We start from the raw sequence: 8424 nt of genomic DNA on the forward strand, positions 1-8424 counted from the left end.
GGTTTGTTTCGATATAAAAAAGAGATTATCAAAATGCAGACTGAGATTAGAAGGTAGGAAACTGATGATGACTATGTTGGTGAGGGTGAGCGTGATTCAAGGAAGAGACTACTTCATACAAAAGAGAGTCAAATATTGAATATAAACTAGATAAACTGATAAAGGAGAAGATGGAAATGAAAGAGAATGAAGAACAGGATAAAGAGTTTATAAAACTGAGAGAAAGGATAAAAAGTGGAAGAAAATAAAGCTAGGCTAAGAGCCGAAAATGAAGAACTAAAAAAGGAAGTAGCTAACTACAAAAAATTGATGGAAGAAGGACTCGGTAAAGCCGAGAAAGAAAAGAGAAGCTGAAAGATCTAGTAAACAAGGAAGAGGAAAGAGTACAGAACGTGATTAAAAAAGAAGTACAAGCATGGAGAGTCCAAGATAAGAAAGATAAGGCTGATTTTCAGGAGGTGATTCAAGAACAACTAAAAGAAAAGAAGAAAATATGACAAGCAAAATGATAGGAGTCCTCAAGACAAAAGAAAATTTAGTTAGAGAAATTGCAGAAAAATAGAAGAGTGTAGTTGTATTTGGAATAAAAGAACAAAATATAAAATATAGACCAAAAAGAGAAACAGAAGAAATGAAATCAGTCAAAGACCTACTGAAGAATCTAAATGACGAGGATAGGCAGAACTTGGAAGAGGAAGTAGAAGAAATAAACAGAATGGGACCATATCAAGAAGGAAAAACGAGACCAATTAAAATATTACTAAAATCACAAGCAGCAACAGAAGAAATATTATATAGAACAACAAAACTTAGAGAAACAGAAGGCTGCAAGGATATCTATATAAAGAAAAATAGAAATGAGGAAGAAAGGAAGAGATACAATGAACTGGCAGCAGCAGTAAGAGAAAAAATAATGAAAGGTCAGAAGAGGAGAAGAAGGCATTTTTGGAGAATTATAGGAGACAGGATAAGGAAATGGTATATAAACGAGAAGGAAGAGAAAAAGTGGAACAAGTTTAACTAAAATGATAAAGGCAAAAGACTAAAAATGATGTATACAAACATAGACAGGGTTTTATCAAGTAAATTAGAATTAAGAGATTACATAAAGAAAGAAAAACCAGATATTGTATGCCTGGCTGAAACAAAACTAAATGAGGCAATCAAAATAGACTTGGATAATAGGTATAATGTATGGAGAAGAGACAGAGTGGGTAAAGGAGGAGGAGGAGTCATGATGATGTTAAGGAAGGAGATAGTGATAAATCAAGTGGAATGTGGGAAGGAAAAGCAGAAGTATTGTATATTAAGATGCATATTAACAAAAAGAGTTAACAATCATTGGAACATATGTGCCACCAAAACAAATTCATGGACCAATCAAGAATATAAAGACATGATAGATGACACAATAAGGAGTCTAATGAGAATCATTAAAGAAAGGAGAAAAGTGATATTAGTAGGAGATTTCAACTGTAAAGAAGTGGACTGGGAAAATTATGAAAGTGGTATGGGGAAGAAGCCTGGGGAGAAAGATTCTTGAACCTAATGATAGACAATATGATGGACCAGAGAGTAAAGGAATGCACAAGATTCAGAGGAAACAATGAGCCGGCAAGATTGGACCTAGTTTTTACAAGGGATATACAAATGAATGATGATATAAGATATAAGTGCCCATTGGGAAAGAGTGACCATGTAATATTAGAAATAGATATAGAAGAGGGAAAGGAAGATAGAGATGATTCATACAAAGGAGACCGATTAAATTACAGAAAGGCTGATATTGAGAATCTCAAGAACTATTTTAAAAACGTAAACTGGGAGGAGATGGAAAACTCAGAGACAATGCAAGAGAAATATAACTTATTTTTGGAAATATACAAAACAGGAGTCAGGGAATATGTCCCAAAATATAGACCTAAAGAAGAAGGAAAGAAAGATTGGTTTAATGCAAGATGTGCTAGGGCAAAGGAGAAAAGAGATGGAGCATGGAAAAGGTGGAGGAGAAATAGAAATCCAGAAAATAAGGAAAACTTCAAAGCAGCAAGAAATGAATATGTTAAGGTGAGGAAGGAAGAGGAAAAGAACTATGAAAAGGACATTGTCGAAAAATGTAAGGAACAACCAAAATTGTTCTACAGATTCATAAATGGAAAAATTAGGCAAAAAGAAACAATAGAAAGGTTAAAAGGAGAGAACGGAATGGTGGAAGACCCAAAAAGTATGGCAGAACTATTAAATAAAAATTTCAGGAGGTCTTTACTAAGGAATCCAAATTTGAAAGACCACAGGGTAATAGAGAGACAATCTATATGAAAGAGATTAAAGTAACCAAGCTTGAAATAAAAGAGTTAATGAAGGAACTGGATGAAGAGAAGGCAATGGGACCGGATGAAGTCTCAGGCAGAATACTGAAAGAATGTAGGGAAGAACTAGCAAGTCCAATATACAACATCATAAAATGCTCAATAGAAAATGGAACAGTGCCAGTGGAATGGAAAAGAGCTGAGGTGGTTCCCATATATAAGAGCGGAAGGAAGGAAGAACCTTTAAATTACAGACCGGTATCACTAACTAGTGTAATATGCAAGATGTGTGAAAAAGTAATAAAGAAGCAATGGATCGGGTTTCTTGAAGACAACAAATTATAATCAAATAGCCAATTTGGTTTTAGAAAAGGTCGGTCATGTGTAACAAATTTATTGAGTTTCTACTCTAGAATAGTTGATAAAGTACAAGAGAGAGAGGATGGGTTGACTGTATTTATTTAGATCTAAAAAAGGCTTTTGATAAAGTGCCACATGAAAGATTACTATGGAAGTTAGAGGAGAAGGGTGGCTTAAAAGGAAGCACATTGAGATGGATGAAGAATTACTTAATGGGGAGAGAAATAAGGACGATAGTTAAAGATATGAAGTCCAAGTGGAGAACAGTAGACAGCGGAGTGCCACAGGGGTCAGTATTGGCACCAATACTTTTCCTCATATATATAAATGACATGCCAGAAGGAGTGAACAGCTACATAAATCTGTTTGCGGACGATGCGAAACTGTGCAGAGTCATTAAACAAAAAGAGGATTGTGAAATACTACAGGAAGACTTAAACAAGATCTGGAAATGGAGCAAAAAATGGGAGATGGAATTCAATGTGAACAAAAGCCATGTCATGGAAATGGGAAAAAGTGAAAGACGACCAGTGGGAATCTATAAGATGGGAGATGGAGTAGAACTAGAAAAAGTAAAAAAGGAAAAGGACTTGGGAGTGACAATGGAAGAAAATAATCAACCGGTTAGCCATATTGATAGAATTTTTAGAGAAACATATAATTTGTAAGGAATATTGGAGTAGCATTTCACTATATGGACAAGGAAATGATGAAGAAATTGATAAGTACTAAAATAAGACCTAGATTGGAATATGCAGGAGTTGTGTGGACTCCCATAAAAGAAACACATAAGAAAATTGGAGAGACTACAAAAATGGCTACAAGAATGGTTCCAGAATTTAAAGGGATGGCATATGAGGAGAGACTAAAGGCAATGGATCTACCAACCTTGGAGCAGAGAAGAGAGAGGAGATCTGATACAAGTTTATAAATTGATTAACGGAATGGATGAAGTGGATAATGAGAAACTGATCCTGAGAGAAGAATATGACTTTAGAAGCACAAGATCGCATAGTAAGAAACTAAGGAAGGAAGATGTCTGAGAGATGTTAAAAAATTTAGTTTCCCGCAAAGATGTGTTGAGACTTGGAACAGTTTGAGTGAGGAAGTGGTATCAGCAAAGAGTGTACATAGTTTTAAAGAAAAATTGGATAAGTGTAGATATGGAGACGGGACCACACGAGCATAAAGCCCAGGCCCTGTAAAACTACAACTAGGTAAATACAACTAGGTAAATACACACACACACACACTTGATTTAGCTACTTATTAAAACATTAATGAATATAACTTCCTTGCAAAATTAGTGCTAATGTAGCTAACTTTTGAGTTCACTCTATGTTTTGTACATTTCAGGTGGCGGAGTGCCTGATGTAAAACCCCTGACCAGTGTTGAAGAGGCAATGCTTCCGTTAATAAAAGATGTCCAAGTATCTGGTGTTCCTGGATTTCGTGACCCTCATCCTGCCAGTATGGTTTTGTATTTTTTTTTTTTTTTTTTTTTTATTATTAATGTACGGAATGAAAATTTTAAGTTGTGATTTCTCTTTTCTGTTGTATGGAGTATGAGTGGTCTCAGACATACCAGAGATTGGAGACAATAAGCTCTGACCTCAGGGTAATGTCTGGCTGCCTCAACAGAGGCTGCATCACATCAAGCAGTGATTTACACACACACACACACACACACACGGGACATCGTCGATGGCGGAGGTGGTCGCTGAGCTCCAGAGCAATCATCTATAATTCTACAGTTACCTAAGAGTAACCAAGGTGGGAAAGGAGCTGGTAATGTTTGTCCCGTCTCCATATAGTCATGTTAACTGTTGATTAGCAAAATAATGTCCAGTGAAGGTAAATATAAACTGTAGCCTGCGTTTGAGCCATCAGCTGGTTTGTTTACGTCTGCGCAACATGGCGGCCGTGAACTCGAAAGAGGAATCAGACTTCACAGGGTTTCAAGGAATAATGGAGAAGAGCACTTATGTGAAGAAAATTCTGGAGTTAGAAGGTAAAATTGAAAACTGTTTGAAAAGTATGAGGGCCTGGAAACGAGTTATGACAATGTAAAGAGAGACTGTGCCGATATGAAGAAGGAAAATGCAGCACTGAAAGAGGAAGTTAAGCTAATTAAAGTGAATTGCGAAAAATGTGGAGAATCTCTAGGAAAAGTGATGGAGAAGCAGGCTGAATGGAAAAAAGTCAGGAAGTGGAAAGAAAGGAGGTAAATTACAAAGTTGCAAGTCTGGAAAAGGAAATCAAAGAGTCAGGGAGAAAACTTTGGGCCTTGCTGAAATTATAGATCAACAGATCATAGAAGAGAAGATAGCTGAGAAAGTGGTGAAGGTTATTAAGTCAAATGAGACATTGGTGAGGGAAACTGTAGACAAAAAGAGATGTGTGGTGATATTTGGTGTGGAGGAGGATAAGACACCGAGTAAAATGGAGAGAGAGAAAACATAAAAAGGTGATAAATAATATCATTAATGTGGTGCAAGAGGAGGAAAAGACCTAGTACAAGAAATAGAGGACTTCCATAGAATTGGAAAGTTCACAAGAGAAGGTATGAGGCCAATAAGAATCAAACTTAAGTCACAAAAGGATGTAGATGAATTGGTGGAGAAGTCATGGAGGCTAGCCCAGCAGGAAACAACAAGGAAGATTTGGTTGAGAAGAGATCTCGGTGAAAAGGAAAGAGAAATGTTAAATGAGTTGAGAAAGGAGGCTTTGAAAAAAATGAAGAGAGGACAGAAGAAGAGAAGAAAGAGTTTTTCTGGAGAATCTTGGATATGAGACTGAGGAAGTGGTTCATAACCCAGAAAAGTACAGCAAGAAAGGACTAAAGAAACTTACATATGAGCGAAATGTAATGTATTCCAACATAAATGGAGTGATATCGGGATTTTAGAACTCAACGATTACTTGAGGGACAAGAACCCAGATATTGTGGGTCTTACTGAAACAAAACTGAGAGAGGAGAAGACCTGATGAAGGTTGGAGAAGGAAATATAACGTTTGGAAAAGAAATAGAGTAGGTAAGATGGGAGGAGGAGTGATGTTGCTGGTTAAAAAGATATAAAGGTGGATCAAGTGAAAAAGGTATGGGAAAGGCAGAAGTGCTAAAGATCAGAGCAGAAACTAATGAAGGAAAAAGAGGCACTACATAGTGGTGTACGTACCACCTAAGACAAATGCATGGTCAGTACAGGAATATGAAGAAATGATAAGTGATACAGGAACATGTCTGGAAGAAATGTTGGGTGGCTGTGAACGAACTATAATGATGGGAGATTTTAATTGTAAAGAGGTGTGTTGGGAGGACTGGTCAATGGAAGGATCAGAGACAACATGGGGAAATACACTATTGACACTGGCAATGGAAAATGTGTTAACTCAGTGGGTCAAAGAAGATACTAGGTTTGGAGGAGAGGGAGCATCGTCAAGACTGGACTTGGTCTTTAGTACAGAGCCAATGGTCATTGAGGAGATGAGGGTGGAGTGCCCTTTAGCAAAGAGTGATCATGCAGTTTTGGAGTTCAAGGTGATAGACGAAGAGAAATCTAGAAGAAATGAAGAATATAAAGTGGGAAGATGGAATTATGCCAAGACAGATTTTGGAAACCTAAAGAAATTCTTTCAAGAGACAAATTGGATGAAATTCAAGAGTGCTAAGGAGCAAATGAAAAGTGGAAGGAATTTATAAAAATATACAAAGAAGGTGAGAAAAATTTGTACCAATAAGACAACATAGAGAAGTTGGAAAGCAGGACTGGTTTAACGATAGATGTGAAAAGGCTAGAACAAGAAAAGAGGATGCATGGAAGAGGTGGAGAAGGAAAAGACGGATTAAGCAGTGGGAAAGTTACAAAAGAGCAAGAAATGAATATGTGTTGATTAGAAGAGAAGAAAGAAAGAAACAAGAAAAGGATATAATTGATAAATGTAAAGACCAACCAAGGCTTTTTTACAGACATGTGAACAACAACATCAAAAATAGAGAAAGTATTGAAAGTTTAGAAGTAAATGGAGTATACAGTGAAGATCCCAGGGAAATGGCAGAGGCTATGAATGGATGCTTTCGGAAGGTATTCACAAAGGAGACTGCTTTTGACAAACCACTGGTAATGGAACAGAAAGGGATTATGAAGGAGTTTCAAGTAACGGTGGAGGAGATCAAGAACATGATGGGGAGTTTAGAAGTGAGAAAAGCTGTGGGACCTGATGGGGTATCAGGATGGATTTTAAGAGAATGCAGGGAGCAATTGGCAGAAAAAGTTTGTGAAGTAATTGATGCCTCATTAAGGGAAGGCGTAGTGCCCCAAGACTGGAAAAGAGCTAACATTGTCCCAATCTATAAATCAGGTAACAAGAGAGACCCATTGAACTATAGACCAGTGTCACTTACAAGTGTGGTAGCTAAGATGTGTGAGAGGGTGGTGAAGACTAGATGGACAGACTTCTTGGAGAAAATGACATACTTTGTGAGTGTCAATTTGGTTTTAGGAAAGGGCGTTCATGCACGACAAACCTGATATGTTACTATTCGAGGGTGATAGATGTAATACAGGAAAGAGATGGTTGGGCTGATGGAATATATCTGGATTTAAAAAAGGCCTTTGATAAGGTACCACACCAGAGACTGATCTGGAAACTTGAAATGGTAGGAGGAGTGCATGGCAGTTTACTAAAATGGATGGAAGACTTTTGGTAGGAAGAGAAATGAGAACAATAATTAAGGACAGACCATCAGAATGGGGATTGGTGGAGAGTGGAGTTCCACAGGGATCAGTGTTGGCACCAGTAATGTTCGCAGTCTACATAAATGACATGGTGGATGGGGTGTCCAGTTATGTGAGCCTATTTGCAGACGATGCAAAATTGTTACGAAAAGTGAGATGTGACAAAGATTGCGAACTACTCCAGGAAGACTTGGACAGAATATGGAAATGGAGCTGTACATGGCAAATGGAGTTCAACACGACAAAATGCAAGAAAATAGAGTTTGGCAAGAGTGAAAGAAGAATCAGGAGTATGTACAAGATAGGAAATGAAGACATAAAACCAGTCATGAAGAAAAAGACCTTGGGGTGACAATTACCAATGACCTATCGCCAGAGAGACATATAAACAAAATAATTGGAGAAGTATTGAACTTATTGAGGAACATAAGAGTGGCGTTCGTATATCTAGATGAAGAAATGATGAAGAAAATAATTACTGCAATGATAAGACCGAGGCTTGAATATGCAACAATACAGTGGGCTCGAACTTAAAGAAACACATAAGGAAACTAGAGAAAGTACAGAGGGCTGCAACGAAAATGGTGCCTGACTTAAGAGATTTGACTTATGAAGACAGACTGAAAAGAATGCAACTTCCAACCCTGGAAAACAGAAGAGAAAGGGAGACCTGATAGCAATATACAGAGTGATGATTGGCATGGAAAAATGGATAGGGAAGATCTGTGTATGTGGAATGGAAGAATGTCGAGAGGGCATGGGAAAAACTAAAATGGCCACTTATAGGAGAGATGTGAAAAATATAGCTTCCCTCATAGAAGGGTGGAAGCATGGAATAGTTTAGACGTGGAAGTGGTCAACGCAAGGAATATTCATGATTTTAAGAAAAAGCTGGACATTAATAGATATGGAGACGGGACAACACGAGCATAGCTCTTTTCCGTATGTTACAATTAGGTAAATACAATAGGTAAATACACACACACACACACACACACACACACACACACACACAC

The sequence above is a fragment of the Portunus trituberculatus genome, chromosome 1, assembly GCF_017591435.1.
Source record: "Portunus trituberculatus isolate SZX2019 chromosome 1, ASM1759143v1, whole genome shotgun sequence".
Classification (NCBI taxonomy): Eukaryota; Metazoa; Arthropoda; class Malacostraca; order Decapoda; family Portunidae; genus Portunus; species Portunus trituberculatus.